Here is a 19433-nt window from a genome sequence, read left to right as displayed (position 1 = left end):
CTGTGTTAGCTATTTGAAGATTTTCTCTTCTGCCTGGCTAAATTTCGTGCAGCAGATGGACTTGGAAAAACACTAGAGTTCTGTATCTCTCAGAAAAATATTGTCATTTCAGAAAGAGTAATTTATGAAAAGAATATAGGAATTTTAAATTATGTCTCCAAGAAATACCACTGTATTTTTCAGAGATCTGTGTTAACTCTGAATAAGCTAAAATAATTTCATCAGCAAGACATAATTCAGCTGAGAACTCTAGTGTTTATTAGTGTAATCAGAAACACCATTAAGAAAGCTCTATGGCTTTTCATATTTCTCTCTTCACAGAACTAGGCACTGTGTATGTTTAGCCTTAGGCAATTTAAAAATGCTTCTTTTCCAAGCTGTGGAGTATTTCTGCAAGGTATCATGAGCAGAACGAGACCAGCCATGTTGTTGGCTAAGGAAATGTCTCAGCTGACTTTTAAGAACTGCTTGCCAGGCACCTGCTTGAAGAGTACTGTGATGTTCACCCACTTCCAGGGTATTGAGTGCATTGCATGTACTGAACTAGAGAGTTCTGTCATCAGCCACAGGCACTGACACAAAATCATTGTGCATGAGGCGTGGTCCTATTTATAACGGGTGGAAATCAGGTCACTGTCTCTCTTGGTTACTGATCTGTTTAGTTTCCATGAATACTCATGCTTGAGATTTTGAAATTTGCTTTTTGTTAGCAATTTTTGTGTGTAAGAAGCAATAGCCTGATTGTCTAGAGAAAACCCCAAACTCCATGACTTAAACTGACTTTGACCATGTGGGTTTTTCAGTCATGAAGTCCTGCCAATGTGAATGCTGCTCCTGAAAGTGGAAGGCAACATTTCTGAATGACCTCTTGTGACCCAAATCAGTCTGTTTTTTCCCACTTTAGGGCTATCTATAGATAGCTCTTCGTGTTGTCTTTACTTCCCTTTTTAGCCTCGCCTGCAGCCTGATCCCTCTCCTTTATTGTCAATTGCCTGTTGGATCAGTCATTGCCCCGCGACATCTTTTCTCCTTTTGGATTTTACTTCACTGTGATGATAGCGTAAAGATAGAAAGCAATCTGTTCCCTTCATTTTCCATGGTGCAAATATATGCTTCAGTCTTGAAGCAAAGCAATGATGTACACAAAGAACACTGGAGATACATAACAGTCTGTCTTCAAATCTTTTCTAAACTTGTTTGGTAGATACTGTATCCCACTGGGCCCCCATCAGAAGCTTATTTGTGGTAGTTAAGGCTTAGAGATAAGGAAATCATAGAGATCAGAATACTTTGGTTCACATGAATCCTTGTTACATAAAATGAACTGTCCAGAAACAGGAACAGAAACTGATTTATGTATTTATACCACAAAACATGAATCAGTTAAATATTTCTGGCACAGCAAAAAGGAACGTGATGAGAATCTTTTGTCCTAAGGGGGAAAGAACATGTGTATTGTAATTGTTTTTAACATTTTCTGCCACCATTCTGCTATTTAAGGGTTGGAGTTGGCTGACCCTACTCTGGCAGTGTATTTATGTCAGACATCACGGCCTACAGAAAATATTTTATATGTCTGAAGACCCTGGCAACTGTTCTAATTTGAGGCTTGGAACATTTTGGTATTTCTGTGTCACAGTGAGTTTGTAAATTAGCAATGCTTAGTTGGTGGGTTTTCTTTGAGCTGTGGGAGAGCAATGGTGTCACAATGAATGCTGAGGATGCAACAAACGGAGTACAAATAATGTAATAAATAAGGAAATTGCTAAAATGGTCATTGCAATGTACAATATACAAAGTGTATTTGCTAGTCCAAACTGAAAAGCTAGACTATCCATTCCATAAACACCCGTTCTGTGGAGAAATAACTTTCTTGCTGAAAGATCTTTCCAGTATTGGAGTCTTCTTATTTATACTTTTCAGTGGAATGGAATGATACAGAATAGGTAATTTTTTCTCCAAGGTTTAACTAAAGCCTCCTAAAAACAAACCAACAAATGAAATGGATTCGTTTAAAAGCAAGGGCTGGAGCTCTTTAGAAAAGAGGCAGAGTATCTGATCTGTCTGCAGGAACAGTATTTTTGTGCTGCTCTGCTTGGGTTTGTGTGCTCACACAGAGCTCTGGGCAGCTTCCACAAGGGGGTCTGTGCTCCCCTTCTGGTCAAGGGAACTCCTAGAAACAGCACAGAGCTGCACTTGTGTCTCATAGATGTAGGGAACTCTTGGTTAAAGTTCAGAATAAAATGGTTAAAACATGTTATTGATGTTCATTGAGGAAATCAAAGAGCAGCATTCCCTTCTCCCTGCTTCTGACAGCAAAAAGGTGTTTTCAGTGATAGATCAGAACTAATTAGAAGGTAAGGACACATTATGAAGATCACCAGACCATAAGCATTGCCATTATTTGAACTTTTGAGAATCCATCCTGGAGGGAGGAAGGAGATACACAAAACAGTGCATAGAGTCATCCTAATCCATATGATCTGTTCATATCTCACTTGGTCCCTAAGAAAGTTTGTTTCATCTAGATAGGAGTTACTGAGGAGCAAGGAATATCAAATAAATTTCAAGGTTATTTAGCCTTTTAACTAGGGCTTTCACATGGAAAGAGAAACCCCAAATACATTTGAGTAACTTTGAGTAGTAGCTATGGCAAACAATAAATGAATGAAAAAAATTGGTGATTTAAAAACTAACTAATTATATTCAATAAAAGAAAAGCTGGTAGATTTTCTTCTTGTTGCAGGGTACACCAGTGATGTAAGTGGACTGATATTTACATAAGATGATTATCAAAGAGGAAATGCATTTGCATTTATCTCCATTTTATGTAGTCTTTTGGCATCAAAAACTGTTCTCTCTCTTAAAAAATTCATGTGGTGATAGTGTTCTTGGTGGAGAACAATCACTAAATCCACAAAGGACGTTTTAATCTCTGTTGATCCTGGCAGCAGTCCTTGGCAAAACTTAAAGCAGCAATGGTGTCTTACAGAAGACTTGCATGATTTCCCATGATGTAACAGGGTATGTAAATGATTCAGTAGAGTCAACTTCGAGATAAAAAAATTCTGAATGGAGGTGCTCATGTAGGGATGCAAGTTCCAAGGCTTGAGAGTACAAATATGCAATTAGGGCAACAATGCAAGCTTGTATGTCAAAATATTAGTGAAAATGTAAAACAAGAAACATCAGAAAACTGGTTACATTAATAAAGAAGTTTCATGTGGAAATCTAGGCCACTTGTGTATGATATCACTTGGGAAAACAGAGAATAAATTCAGAAAGGAGAAAGGTGAATTAACCCTGGGAGACAAGCTAGATCTGAGCACTAGCTGTAAGGAGAGACAAAAGTTTGCCTCTCAGTGGCTGGTTAGAGGAATAAGTGGCATTCTCTTCATTCTTTCAGTCTTGGGGCATGAAGAAACAATCACATCTGACCATGCGATTCTGGTTGATGAGGAATGCAACAGTGACATCATGACACAGAAGGAATCATAGGATCAGAATATCCTGAGTTGGAAGGGTTCCACTGGGATCGAGTCCAGCCCCTGGCCCTGCATAGCACCACTCCAAAATCACACCATGTGCCCAAGAGTGTTGTCCAAATGGTTCTTGAGCTCTGTCAGGCTTGGTGCTGTGACCACTTCCCTGGATAGGCTGTTCCAGTGCCCAACCACCCTCTGGGTGAGGAACCTTTTCCCTTCTATTCAACCAAAGCCTCCCCTGACTCAGCCTCACACCGTTCATTCCCTTGGCTCCTGTCACTGGTCACCAGAGAGAACACTGTCTGTCCCTCCTCTGCCCCTTGAGAGGAACTTGTAGACAGCTACATTCTAAAGGAAGATTTAGAATGAAAATAATTTTTTTCCTCCTCCTGTTTTCGTATCTTTCATGGTCCTGTACCTCTCAAGTTCCATTTACTTTTGCTACCTCTCAAGTTCTTTTCTTCATTCATTTTAGGGTAGTTTTTTCCCCAGTCCTCTATTTCATAGAATCTGTCAGGGCTTCTTGGTCCTTTGGGAATTCATAGGCACTTCAGATGAGACTCTACTGTTATAGGTATTTTTGCTGATATGAATTCCTGTAGGTACTTAATATCATAGATATTATGTGTTATTTTGCCCATTATTTTTTGTAACCACCTGTCTCCTTTCCTCTCTTGTGCTTATTTGTTAAATCCTATGTAAAATGTAGACCACAATATAATTGAAGGGCAGTGCCTTGATCTGTTCTGAAAGTTATATTGAAAATCCTATGGCTTCTTACATATTTTTTTATAAATGTGTCTTATTTGGGAGTGCATTTATAACACTATTTCTGTAGCAAGCATCTTCTGTTTGCTGCATCTTCCATATTATGGAGTATGAAAGAGACTAAAAGCAACAATTATTTGTGGAAATTATATGTGGCCTTTCCCAAGTTACAGGTACATCCCATGGTTCTGTGAAGTTTGTTTCATTTTATTCAGAACAAGATTATATGCTTTCCTGCTTTCATATTATACAGTCAGCATTGACTTATAATAATGATTTTTAAATCTGTTTTTCTTCCTCAAAAATGTTTGTGAAGTCTTGCCAAGGGAAAAAAAAAAAGAAAAGAGAAAGCAACCAAACTGAATACACTGAATAAAAATTTATCTGCAAGAAGAAATGGTTGCAACCAAGAATGGCTGATTCTTCTCCCTGTGTATTCCTAGGAAATGCCAAAACAACTTATTAGAAATAGCCCTGGCTATTGCAAACTTACAGCCTAAGCTGATCAAAGTAATGAGCTTCAGTCTGTAAAATCATGTGGGATGATTCTGTTCCCAACAGCAGGAAAATATGCTGGAAGCCTGGCAATATCTGGTGCTTCTTAATTTTTTTTGTATGACATCTTTTGTGCTGCTATGAATCCTGCACGATTCTAGTTAAATTTGGAAAGCTGGAGGACAGCTTTGCTGCTTTAATAACTTCTACTGCTCCTGTAAGAGGTTTATATTTGCATGCCAATTTAGCATGCTTAATTTGCTACTGAGGTTCACTGTTCTCATTGTTTCACATATCCTGGCATGAACTCATTTAATTTATTCTTTTGTTAGCCTGTGTCCAGCTGGTGAACTGCTAATCCTAGCAAAGGTTATCAAATGTAACAAAAATTAAGCTGGATTTTTTTCTTTTCAGGAAGTAGTAAAGGAGATATTTGACTATAATATCCTTCTCACTTTAATGGCAGATAAATGCAACCATAATCTGCTTATAATGCATAGCTGTGTTTACTTCAAAGAACTGAAATTACAAAATATCATCCTTATCGTTATTTCTGTTGTCCCAAATGAATCTCTACCAAACTCCCATGAATGTTCTCTGAGCCTTCAGGTATTGTTCAGCCTGGAAAAGAGAAGGCTTTCAGGGTCTCCTTGCAACCCGAGCCATTCTGTGGTTCTATGATTTTCATGTTTTCAGACTGAGGTTGGGCAGCATAGAGGACCAATTCTGGATTGTCATCTGTACATTGTAATGTCAGCTCTTAGAGCTGTAAAAACTTCCAGCTCATGCTTCAGCCTTCCTCACATCTTAGACAAAGCCAGGGTAATGGGTATGCTGGATAATACATTATATCCCTGGGAGGCATGTGAAAAGGTTCTCTTTAGCGATTTTTGTTGGCAATTATTACAATGATTGTTGAGACATGCTGGTAAAATTTTCATTTTTTGGCCAGGTGTAATAAATTAACTTCTGTGTCACCATTTCCGCCACTAGGATTACTTGCAGGCTTGGAAAGAGAAATGAACTTCTGAGAAAAAAGAAAATTAAGGACAGTTTTCTTCGAGTAGCATTTGTAATCACTGAATGATTTAAGACCAGCATTTCAGTACAGTATGAATAGGTGATATCCAAAGCTGTTCAAATTTTCCTGTTGTAACTGGAGTAACATTGCTTATATGCTTATAACCAGTCATTAGTGCAAAAAGGAAAAAAGGCAATTCAAAGCACTGAAATTAAAAACATCCCTATGGCAGTTTTTGTTGTCCAGACTCTTATTTGCAGTGTTTCCATGCTTGTCGCTAGAAGCAGCTTGTTTGGAGCAGATGGAATCTTATAGTGGCCTTACAATTCTTTTCAGTAAGAAGTTATTCTCATGTATTTCTGTGTTGTCCTAATCCTCAGGCTTTGCCTGAATAATATCCTGAATAATATATTTGTGTATTAAAAAAAAAAAAAAGTACTGAGGTGCAGTTTTTACCTCAGCTGTCTGGGCAGCCAAGGATCTAGAGTCAGAGCAGGCACTGGAGGCAATGTTGTATAGACATGAAGGGTAAAGACAGGAGGTTTGGAGAGGGAAGTTGAAACCTGTTAATGAGATTCAAGGAGGGAATGAAACGTGATGAGTGTCAGGCAAAGCAAATGATAATTCCACCAATCTTGTGGATACAATGGATAGCAAGGCAGGAACTTCAGGAAGGAAGAGGAGGCAGTGAGACAAAATGATTTTTCTCAATTCAAGAGCAAGAGTGTTCAAGAGCAAATAATGCCTTGGTGCTTTTTTTTTTAACCATAGATACTCCAAAGCACTCTGATCCTTGGAAATTGATTTGTTCTGCTTGTTACACTGATTATTTCGAGAAATTTGCTGAAGATATGAACAGGAAAATGTTTTTCAGTGGCAGTCAGTCCTGCTAAACAGTGTTATGGTGCCACAGTGTAATTAATGACAAATGTGTCATTGTGCCTTAGTCTGAAAGGAATCTAGGATGGATGCCTGTTTTCTCAGGGAATAAAATATCGTTTCACCCTCATTAGACTCATTTTTCACTGAGGGCAGTGGTTAACTTATTTTAGCTATACCAACCTCTTCAATATTCCTGTAAGCCCTGATGGGGACATTGCATTCTGTACCTGTGACTGTTCCTTTGGTTGATGTAGAACTGTACCTGTGGGAGACATTTAATCTGGGGACAGGACCAAATCTAGTTCAAAGAGAAACCCTAGAAAAGTTCATTGTGTAAGCATAAAGGCCTGAGAATGAATTGTTTTGGCATGCTGATCCATTCCTATTGTGCCCAAATTATTAATGCAGACATATGTTAACAAACTGACAATTATTCAAATCTATTTTTATCTTTTATTCTGAGAATTACTCCAAACCTGTGCTTTAGTACCTTCTAGTAGAAAAGAAACAGCTATTTTTGGTTTTGCAAACTGGATTTGTTCTTTAGCAGAAAGTCTCCAGGAGAAAGATTTCTAAATCAACCATAGGTTCACCCAGCCATAGGTTCAGGGAAGGACATAGGACATACCAAACCTGCCCTAAAATCCTGAACTGATTGCTGTTTACTTTAACTGCAAGGTTACTGTTTTGTAACCTTACAGCTGGAAAGATTTGCACTGCAAAGACACAATGGAACTGTGTCATCCTTGAGATTCCCATACACATCACTCATTCCCCCACTCATTATTTTCCCTCACATTTTATGCTGTAAAGGTGATTCATTTACAGAGACAGAAGAGAACAAATACCACTAGGCAGAAATCAATCTGTCTGCACAGAAGCTATTTCTAATGCTCTTTAGAATAGCACACAATTTTTCCTGAAATGTGTTCAAAGCTCATAATTCATATGACAGAATTGTGTATTTGCTCATGTAATTTCTGTCGGATATTTTGGATTTCAGAGAAAACAGGAGTGGCTTGAGAGCAAAGAATTGCTAAAATGATAAACATGCTACCATTTGAACTCTTGAAAATGAACTCTTGAAAATGTAAAAAATGACACATCAGTAATGGATTAACATTAAAATCTCTGGTATACAACAGGAAGCAGGGCTTAAATCTGGGGAAAACAATAGGCACTAAGAGCCTTTGTATCTGGGAAGGATTTCCTTGTTTTATATTTGCTTATAAACATGGCATGAATTCTACTGAAACATGTGGGGCGGTTTTAGTGATTTACATGTCTGAGAACTTTCCCTGGTGACAAAAATAGCAGGAATTTTATTTTTAAAACTTAAATAAAGTGCTACCTAATCTGATTGCAGGAGCACAGAAGCTTCTATTCCTACCCACTGTATTCAGAGCTATTAAGCTGCAATATTCCCAATCAGATGTGTAACAACGCTTCTGGTTTTCAAAGTCAAATGTCTCATATAGAGATGCCACACCAACCAGGTCTTGTTCTTTCTTACTTCTAACAAAAACTAATCTTATTCACAAATTTTCTGGGTGTGTAATCTGTCAGAACAAAAACAGTGCCCTGAGCAGAGTTCAATTGATAATTCTTAATTCCCTGTTTGACTGCTTGCCATGTTTGTAAAAAGAAAATTGAGCTGATCTTTTAAAATGTTCAGAATTGGTGTTTTGTTACCTAGTGGCACAAGCACTTCTAGCCTTTTAAACTTGTTTTGTTCTTCTAAGTTAGTTTCAAGAAGAAAGTGATTTACTTATTAGTGACTGAAGACATTTAATAATGCAGGATTTCTCTGAGATTTTCTAGGTTGGATCCTATCACCTCATATAGCAAGATATTATATAATATGAAGAAATAATGCTTTGCAACAAGTGCTTGAAGTGACTTAATAATCTGAATTTCAAGGTTAGTGGTACTTTTTGTGCCAAGACAGCTATTGTTGCTTGGCACTGCTGGTCTCTGCAGGCCGGAAAATGGGTTTAAAAAGACAGTGAGCTAAGGAACCAAAGTATTGCTTAATGACATACACATGGTGATTGAAGACATGGTGCTACTGGGAAATTAATCAGTTTCTTTAGTCCTCTCATAATTAGGTTTACAGCCTTTAGGGAAGAGCTATGGTTAAGAAGATAAAGAACAAATGTTTCTAGAAGGAGGGGGGGAAAGCCATTCTCAAACTCTTTCCAAAATATGGACAAATGAAAAAAATTGCATTAATACATCAGCTGAATTAATCTCTAAATATAAATTCCAGCCTGGCCTCTCTCTGCAGTCTAAATACTAAATTTACTGGGTTTTTTCTGCAGATAGGAACTGGAGGCCATGGATGCAGCTGCTAGACAGGCATTTTCATGCCACTATTTCCTAGTCAGTGCTAGTTTGCCCAACAGAACCCTAAAGGTAAAACAACCCCCTATTTCCATGTTATGCTTTCAAATGGGAGTTAAACAGCTCAAAAAAAAAATCACATCAAATGCCAAATTTATACACCCAAAGCTGGACACAAAATGATGAGAGATGTAGTGGATCTGTCACACAGATTCCTCTTCACACAGACCAGTTTCAAAGGATTTGTGCAAACCAAGGAAAGACTGATTAGCTCAGGATGCAGAGCAGCATGCTTTGCCTGTTCCAGTAGATCAGGGTCAGCAGCCTTGCAAGCTTGCCAGACAGTATTTTCTTTTCCCAAATTAGAAGTTGTGTGTGCCAATAGTAAGTTTCCTGGTTAATTCTGAACTGTAGATTGAGGGAGAGCCAGGTGCCCTGGCCTCATCCAGAGTCAGGATAGAGCTAATCAGTGAGTCCAGAGGATCTCACTGCTGTGACATTTAGCAGGAGCTCTGAGCCCCTGGTTGCCATGCAAGGGCTATTTTGGCCAGTCACCAGTGACAGTACCCCAGAAGGCAATTCTTCTATTGCAGCATCCAGGTAGAACAAGAAAGTTAGGATTGTCAAAAATCTAGCAGATTTAAATAAAATGGAAAAACAAACCATCACTATGGGATTGTGCAATATCAAGACAGGAAAACATACACCAAAGTTAAAAGAGACCTTATTTCAATTATGGAAAAAGCAGCAAATTAATTCTGACACTCCTCTACCACTGGATTGAAACATCAGTAAAGTTTCTCTTTCAGTTCTTGATAGTTTTTCAGTGCTCATGTGGCAGATGTTCCTCAGCCCAATCACTGTCAGACACTCCTTCATTCTGTAAGTGCATAAAATGATGGTTGACAGCACTGGGGGTATGGAGTGAGTGTTACATGTTGCATTGGTGCAGCTGCTGCTAATATTAGAACAGAATGAAAGCTCACTTCCTGGAGGCATCAGCAAGCTTTATTTGCAAATTTTTTTCAGTTGCATCAGACATGTGGAATAAATTATCATAAACTGCTTGTGATTAAATGTAAAGTACCAGGAGGATTTGCAATAGTTAATCCCTTTATTTCTGGAGTCTGTGAAGAGCAAATTATGCTGAAGACTGATACATAACTGGTTTTCATTAAACTAATGCTCTTATATTATAGTATTGTTTGGTTTAATTATAGAACATAATTTTAGAAATTATAAGCTTTAGAAATAAGGCAGTCATCAATGTGTACTAGTCTATAACTGATGTTATTCTGCATGAACCACAAGTTTGTACTGTGATCCTTTTAAAGTGACATTAGTGGTATTAAAACTTGCTCCAACATTTCATAATAAACTGGATCTTACTTTGTACCAATGTGTTACATGGCTATAGCCAAAAGTAGATTTTTCTCCTAAACTCTGCTGAAGGATAATCCTCTATTTCCATATGTTTTGATTCCAGCAAAGTTTTGAGAGACAGTTTTGCTTTCCATTTAACTAAAATAGATGAGATTCTGACATCTGAAAGGATTTACCACAGCAAATGTGAGTCTGTGTTAAAAAAAAAAAACCTAAAAACGCCTCAAACAAAATGAAGTCAAATTTTGTTAGCATGCAAAAGGAATTAATCTCTGGTCTGGGAAAGTGTGTGAATAAAAAAATAAGCAAGCAGAGAGCAGTAAATGCACTTAGTTTCTCATTTGGTTCCTTCTCGCTTTCTCCTTTTCCCTTTATGTCTCTACCAAAGGAGCAGTCCTCACCGATGTTTGTGATGTAAATGCAGCCATGGCTGGAGCTCTGGACAAGAGGGGCTATGAAGAAGGTGTTCTCCTCCTCCAGTGGCAGAAAAGGGAGCTCTGGATTGCTGGTGAGTTCTCTGGGTCCAGAGAGCTCAACCTGTTGGCTGAACACGTTCTTTCCCCACAGTCCCTGCAAAGATGTTGGGTTAAGTGGATTATCTGCATGGCTCCAAGTGTTGAGGTGAACCTCTAAGCCTGTGGTTTCATGAAGCAAGGTGAGCTGATCTAGTAGTTTACCACTGCTGAAAGGATAATCTTGTTTTTTTCCTCCCAGCTAACACACCCAGCACTTTCTGTGTGTTATCTAGCCCTTGACAGAGTCCTCTGTGAGCCACTTTAACCTGTTCACCCAGCATGAAAAGGGCAGGATTTTCTTGAGTTAATAATCTGAATTGATTCGTGAAAATGGGTAATTAGTGTAGTGGTTTGGACAAGTAGCAAGGGTGGGACCACAGCAAAGAAGGAAGGAATGGCATGAAAGAGAATGCAAACAGAATCTTACCCCTTTTTTTTTTTTGCTTTTTTTGCTCAGATTTATGTGAAACTGCACCATGAGATACAGCCATAATTTATGTGAGGAGGTAAATGAAAGCATTTGTTCAGGTAACTGGAAAATATTTTTAAAGGCAAAGCAATGGAAGAGCATGGAGAGATGCTTTGGGTTGGCATGTGTGCTTCTTGTTTGCCCTATTTATAGCAAACATATTTTTTAACCACATGCCAAGTTAATTAGGCAAGGTCTCCAACTAAATGGCATTTTTGTGTGTCACATGATACCTTTGAAACACTGACTTCTGCACTGAGGGATCAGAAGACTGGAATAGAAAAAGGGGAGACTATGTACACACATCCTTCTTCACAAGGGAAAGCACAGCCATTGCAAGGAATCTCTGAATTGGGGTCTGATTTCCTTGTGCATGTCTTCTTTTTCCATCTGGAAATTTGTTTATTGGAAGAATTTGAGCCTTCCATACACTTGTCCAGGATTTATGGATGTTCAGTAGCTTAGGCAGAGACACTGTACAGTTTGGAGATTCCAGATATGTTCATGTTACATTTTCAGAACAGACACAGAGTGCATTTGCAGTATATCAGATAGTTTTTGGGCAGTATCACAGAAGCCTGCTGTGGAGCTAATATGAGTATTCTCGATAATTCCAACATGAACCAGAAGCATTGAAGTATTTTATAATAAGCATGTAGTTTTCACAGTCCGTGAAATCTTGTGAAGTATGGCAGCCAAACCCTGCTGTAGGGAATTGGGGGACTGTAACATGCAGGAATAGAAAAGAATGGAAACAAAAGTCTCATGTCAGTATGTGCAGCGACCCTGGCCAAAAGACAAAACATGCCACATTCTGTAATTAGAACTTGCCAGGGCCATACTGAAGGCTGTGAACATCAGTTCACAGAATGCAACTTTTCCTGGAGGGTAGGATTTTTTTTTCTGATTTTCTACAAATTTTACCCAATTTGATGTCCCCTCTGTTCAGCAGGTGCACCATATTCTCAAGCACTCACATGCATTTCAGTGAATTTAAACCCTTGGGAACAATATTGCTTAAATTCTGGCTGCAGGGTTTCTGTTCCAAGGCACTTCAAACATCCTTCCCCCAGGACACACCCTGACTTACTGTTGAAGGTGGTACACAATCAGTAGCAGTCTCCTTCAGTCAGCTGGGTGTGCTAATAAGCTAAACACAACAGGCAAAGGAAATACTATTCAGAGGTCTTGAGGTCCCAAGGGCTATGACTCAGATTTGGGACAGGGTGTGAGGAATTGCTTTATTTGGTATCTGCTGCCTTCTCCAGTGCCGTGTCATTGTTAAAAGTGAAAGACTCTCATCCCCACCTCTTTTCTCCTTGTTTATAAGGGTGAGGTATGTGGATCATACTCCTGTTAAACAAACGGAGTGATACGAGGTTTTCCATGTTCTAGATGTAACTTGGCAAAAGCTGAGGAATCCAGAGTTCAGACTGCTGTTGCAGCCATAATTAACTCCAGCACCATTACGTGTAATGCAGCTATGCAGCTCCATGTGGGCCATCCAGTGCCTACCCAGCTCCACGTAACAGGCTCAGCATACTTGCTCAAGTGTTCTGATTTACCGTGGGACTATATAAACACCTCACAACATCTGAAAAATTTCTAAGAATGTGGTGTTTAAAAGATAAGAAAGTACAAGTGGGTGCCCTAACTACAACTGTAGCAGCAATTACCGAGGTAATGTGGCATGAGAGGAATAATCATAGTAAAATTATAATTATAATCCTCTGACCTGGAACTGATTTGCAGAAGTGTTGTGGCTGTAGTTTCTGAATGCTTGGCAGAGGATTCTAAGCATCCTAAAACCATTCCTTCAATCAGATACCACATGCTTTAAGTTTTAGATTATTTAAAAAAACTTCTTTATTTGATGCAGTCTTGCATTAATTTTATAATGAAGGAGACGAAGCTCATTAACAAAAAACTGATGCTTTTATACTCTGTGGTTTTGCAGCTAGTGGCTGTTATGTGAGGTAAATCATTTACATGAATGCACTAATATCCACCATTGAGCTTGTAACCCACGGCAAGTTTTGGTACTAAATAAATTTTAGCTTTCCTCTGATGGCAGTCAGAACAGAGGTTTGCTCATGTCAGCAACCACATGTGTTGCTGTACTGCTGGTAATTGTAAGGAGTTACTGAACAAACTCAAGGCAGGGACTGTGCATTCAGTTTCTTATACTACTCTCATGCCCTAAAGATCAAAATGGAATACTGGGAATGTTGCATTTAAACCAAATCTGACAGGAAGGATTAACCAGGACAAGCACTGATTTAAACTTGGCCGTGAATGTTTCTGAAATACACAAGTAAGAAAAGGTAAATATTGAATGTGAGGGGCATCCTGATCTTTTTATCTGAGCTCACTATTTAGTAGGGAGGGGGAGAAGTTACTTTTACGTTTTATGAATGCCTAAGGATCTGAGCATGCTGTGTCAAGCAGGATACAGAGCAGACTGCAGCTCTGTTCTGTGTCTGTTAAGGAAATGAGCCCCACCTCTGCTAAAATGGGCAAAACATCCTTGGTAAACAGAGCATTGGGCAGAGCTTACACAATTAGCAATTACTCCATGAAACCCAGTCTGGCCACTGCCCAACTTCAACTGAACTTTTATCCTCCTACAACATTTTGTTTAGAAACTATTTTTATTTTTAAACAATAATAGTCTCTACCAACACCCATCCTAGAGGACATCAACTGCTCTGACAGTCATCCCAACTCCTGCTTAAACTGGGAACAGCAGATGCCATCTCTTCAAACAGAAATTATGAAAAGTCAGTGACCAGTACTTCATGTCCTATACATCTTCATTAATGAAAAGGAAACAAATTACTTCCACAATGCTGTGTTGTTACACTCAGTCCTGAACAAAGGCTTCTTTAGAGTCATTGTGACAGCACGTTCTTCATGACAGAAAGGGAATATGTTGGAAAGCTGTCAGTCAGGGAAGCGGCTGAAGCCCTGAAATCATCTCTGCCCTTGGTTTGGATTCGAACTGTGTGCCAGAGACAAAGTATTGTGCTGATTCCAGTTTATGAGAGCCAGATTATGCCTTAGTTGCCTTTCCACAATCAATCTCATTTTGTAATTTGACAAAAAATTTGAATCTTTAGTGCTCTGCTACTTCAAATAATGTCTTAGAACAGCTCCTGGAAAGTGTTGGCAATATAACCACTGTTCTGCAACAGTTTTTGAGTTCAAAGTAGATGGGTACTTGCCCAGAATTACTTGAAACAGTATTAACCACTAATGTTTTCCCAAATCAAGTATCTCCTTCCTTTCCTACCAGCATATTCAGCTCTTCACAGCCCACAGCTTCGCAGCACTATTAACTGGCTGGTTACACTGTGAGCATAGTTATATTGCAGCCATAGTCTCCCCTTTTTGAAAATAGAATTGAAAGCAGCACATTTGAAGAGGAAGTGATGTAGAGAAAACAGGGGGATAGAATTTACTTTTGTTTCATAATCCAATTACTTTGGATACACGGAATCAATGGGGCTATTCCAGCTCTGAGAATAAGGCCTGCTCATGTGACTACGTGCTTGGAATCCCAAGCTCTGCAATTCATGCTGGCATAACTAAAGAGATTCCCGCTTCCAGCTCTCTGTCTGTTCTCCTAGATGCTGTCAGGCCAGTGGGAGGGGTGGAAGCTGAGCAGTGTTCCTGTCCTGAGATGCTGCAGTCTGGGGTAGCAGAGCCAGCAGCCATAAAGTTCAGTTCTTGCTGTCCTGTGAGCAGCACTTGCTGAAGGCTCCAGTTCACAGTCCTTCATGGATTTTGACTTCAGCAGCTGAAAAGGTCACTGTCCTGCTAGCACTCATAACTCCAGCAAAAATTGTAGCCAGAGCCTCCAAACTAATCACAGGGGGTTAAACCCTGTTCTTCAGAGTCACCAGTATGGATCTGTCAAAATCATTGCTTGCATCCAAGGTCAGTGAAGTCAACTAGCCACTGTGTATTTATATGCATGTACACACATACTTTTAAATACACTTCTGCCTGTTAACTACGAGCTCCTGGTGAGCGTTTGATTCCTCTATGGTTCTAAAATGAAGCTGGCTTTGTCAGCAGTTTGTCAAATCATATACTGAGAGTTTTTCCCACCAAGAGGAGTAGTAGCAGAGCAGCACTGTGGGAAAAGTGATTTATTGCACACATGTTATAAGGGAAGTTGCTCTGAGGAATATTTATATTTATGATTTAAATGAGATCATCTGGGGATTTTTCTCCAGAAAGGAATAATAAGAAAATTTTAAATGGATGCAGCTCTGTGTTGTTGTGAGCAGTGACCATGATTTTTTGTGGGAATGTATGAAAAAAACACAAAACTCTTGTTCTGATTTTGAAAAGTAATGTAAGAGTTATTTTGGGAGTATAGCCTCCCAATTCATACCCTTTGGGTGTAAAGCAGGCAAATGTCTGGGTTTTCGGAATAAAAAATGATGCCAGTAGATAAATGTTTGGAATTATTTTGACTGCAGCCAGCAAATATATCTCATCACTATGGTTGCAAAAACAAACACCCACCAAAGAACTGTATCCGACAGGGAAAATAATTAAGGGAAATGGAACAATTTGCAGCTTGTATTAAATTCTTCACATTCCCTCACACAAATCAGTAGTTAGAGGGGTGAACTCTGACCTTGATGTGAATATTCTGCTTGAGTTCTTGCCATTCTGACAGTAGCAAATAGGGCAAACACTACTTAAAAATAGAAAGGAACTTGAGATATATCTTCCCACTCAGAACCATTTTCCATCCCACATTTTTGTTGATCGATGTGAATTCAAGAGTATATTGAAAATAATTTTGATTTTTTATCTCTGGTTTGGATGTAGTTAAAGACAACAGAACTTTCCAGGAGTGCCTTACTGTTAGGAGTTCTGCCAGTTCAAGTTCAGTGGGACCAATCCATAGCTAAGCAAGCAATGCAGTTCTGTGCCACTAACAAAAATAATTTCCTATAAAATATGTTATATTATATAAATATGTTTTGAACTCCAAATATTGTAATAAAAAATAACAATAAAAGGAAGAAAATAAAAGATTGTATATCCACAGTTAGATAGCCATAAAAGGAATATAAAAGTCATCAGAGATTTTGGTGCCCAATGGGGTACAGCTCCCATTGGAATGGCTGGTGCCCTTCCTTGTTGATGTGTTGTGCAGCTGCTAAACCATCAACGTTTAGAACCAGGCTGAACATGAAATTTACACTGTGTTTTTATGAGCAGGGTTGGTTGTAAATAGCCATTAAGCATTGTCTCTTCCAGGACCTAAGGTGACCCTTCTTAGTAGGGCAGTCTTGGAGAGAGGAGGAGCCAGAGGAAGACATCCTGCAGCTATCCCAAAATAAGGTTCTGGTTTTCATGAATCCAAGCCCTGAGATGTAGATGATACCCCTTCCCCTAAAAAATGGCAAAACAAATAAACCCACCACAAAAACCATCTCTAGGTAAGAACCTTAGTCCCACAATGTCCTGTCTGTAGTTTTCTGCTGAGACAGAGGTTGGAGAATCATTGCTCATTTTACCATGAGTGATTCTATCAGCACAAGCTGTGTTAGCAGTTGTAATGGTCAGGGTTTGGGTTACCCTTAGGGTTAGGCTTAGGATTAGTGTTAGGATCTAGAGAGTCAAATATTCTACAGCTCCAAGAACACTGGAGCTGGAAAAGGCATTCCAAGGTGATTCCAGCAGAGCTCAAACATTGCTATTCCTACAGCTTTCTAAATAGGACCAGCCATGGTATTGGGTTTGGGTTATGTTCTGCCTTGCCTCTTCCTATGTATTTTGCACCAGAAAATATACTAAAATATACTGAAATTAATAATTTTCAATTAGTTTATGTAATTTGCCTACAAATTTTAGAAAAGTAAGTCGTAAATCCATTTACCTCCCCTCCCAGACAGCAGTAGGGGTGACATCATACAAAGGGAATGAACACAATGCTGAAAGTGTCCTGCTGGTTTTTATTAGCCTCCATGATCAGGCACATCCTGTGTAGCACCAGTTAAGCTTTACCAGTTTGAAAATAGACAGATAGTCTATGTGAACAACGAGTGAACCAAGAGTTCACAGTGTAGAGAAGCCTCCCTGAACCCAGCAAACAGAGAGCAAAGCTGTTGGGAGCTTTTCAAAGGTGAATGCACAATCAGTCCTCTTCAGACACAGTACACTTTCTGTACAAATTTAACATGTCCTCCTCCTTCAAAATAGTAATGCAGGAATGAACAGGATGAGAGATAAAAGAGGTTAAACTTATTATAAATAGTCTTTCTAAGTGACACCTTTCATCCACAAATGTCTACACACTTTCCAAAACAGAGGAAGAAACTAACCTGGAAACTAAGGAGAAAGTGGGTCCATAGGCAAGGAAGAGAAAAATAAATCCTGTTGTGTATTTAGAACAAATGGGGTACTCTGCAGGTATGGTAAGGTGGTTTTGCTTTTTCCTATATTGGAAACAGAAGATGTAACAAAAACAGATGTTGCTAATATTGAATATTGAAACTATTGTTAATGTTATGTCATTCTTCAGATAATTCTTTTTTGTTCAGTTTTGGTAGACTGACAAGCATTAGCTGAGCTCTATGTGCCTTTATTGGAAATTATGTTTTTCAGTAGTTCCCAGATGAATTAGTACTTGATTGTAAGTATTTTGGGATTCAGTGCTGTGAAAGTTTTGGGGTTTGTCCAAAAGTTAAACTGCAGAAATAGCTGTATGACAGCAGCAAAGGCAGTTTGCTCTTTTGCAAGTTGTAGTGAGCCATAAAGTAAATGAAATGCACTGGTAATAGATATCAACTGAGAACCTTCATGATTAATATGCTGTCTTCTAGAACAGAGAGTCAAATACACACTTGGTATAACTAGGTTAAATAAATTTGCCCCGAGCATAATATTGTTATTGGTGTACTTTTCTTCTGATGCTAAGTGTGATTGCAGCCTGACTGATCTGGGACTGCTGTTGAAGGCCAAGTTCTCCTGTTGCATTTTTATTTTGTGACCTGAATGCCCTGAGAGCAATCATTTGATTTCTCTTGCAACTTTTATATTTCCTGTACGGAATCAGATCTGTAAGGGTCTGGACAACCTCTCTTAAATTCAAACATACATTTCTGACCATTGTAAAAGGACAATAGTCAAATGTTGGTCTGACTTTGTTCTCTTTAATCAAGAAATATGAATATATGTAGAGTACAATATTTTGGTTTTGCTCCAAAAAAACAAAAGCTGCACTTCATTACTTTAACTTATAAACCCCTCAAAATGCTGTTAAAAAGTAGTAATACTGTTCTTTATGAACTCAGGTCATGCAGTCAACCTCCTGAAAAGTGCACTGAAAATGTAATTCCCACCCTCAAGATGCACTTGGTCTGAAGAATTTGCTGCAACATCTATATTTTCTGTTAAAGAAAGCTGCATGAAGATTCTAAGGTTCTCAACTGAATTTTTTAACATTAATTTTTGTTGGCAGAAGACTGTGGCAGCAAATATATTCAATTAACAAGTAGCTTCTAAAACATGCATGTGTTTTTGTGTATGTATGATTAAATAAAAAATCTCCTAAATGACCATTCTGTATATACAGAACCAGGTAGTTCTGTTGTCAAATTTTCAGACATTACAATTTAAAATAAAGCTACTGGCCCACAGAGAAAGCCACTCTTAGGTACTCTATGGTTGGTTTTTTAAGGACTTTTTTTAGAAAAGAGGGAGGTATGAAATAACTGCAGAAAAAGGAATGTGTTTATGTTTGAGATGAACAATCCTGTTATGATATTTCCAAGTCTGCTTTAATGCAGCATGTTTTCATTAAGTTTCAGAGAGATTTAAAAAAATCAATGAAAATGCAGACAGAGCCAAGTAAGAGGGAAATAAAAAATGAATCAAGAGAAGTCTGTGTGTAAAGAAGCAAAGTGAGAAAATGAAAATTTTAATGCATATAAGTGTCTGTGCCAGTCTACTTTTTAGAGACTGCTCTGTTTCAATGGAAGTTCAGTTAGTAGAAACTCAGGATAATTAAAACTAGGAAAAGGGAGTCATTATTTGAAAGTAAT

At 38.6% G+C, this 19433-nt stretch overlaps 1 long non-coding RNA gene across 1 annotated transcript; it reads left to right on the top strand.

Moving 5' to 3' along the window:
• Positions 1-7246: 7246 nt before the first annotated feature.
• On the top strand, positions 7247-11420 carry LOC146432667 (uncharacterized). The gene is made up of 3 exons (XR_014854273.1): positions 7247-8571; positions 10766-10885; positions 11350-11420. It is a non-coding gene; the product is annotated as an uncharacterized LOC146432667 (long non-coding RNA).
• The last annotated feature ends 8013 nt before the right edge of the window (positions 11421-19433 follow it).

The sequence above is a fragment of the Lichenostomus cassidix genome, chromosome 10 (assembly GCF_008360975.1).
Source record: "Lichenostomus cassidix isolate B80296 chromosome 10, HeHo_3.0, whole genome shotgun sequence".
Classification (NCBI taxonomy): domain Eukaryota; kingdom Metazoa; phylum Chordata; class Aves; order Passeriformes; family Meliphagidae; genus Lichenostomus; species Lichenostomus cassidix.
The sequence above is the reverse complement of the archived record's forward strand: the minus strand, read 5'-3'. Positions and strand labels throughout refer to the sequence as shown.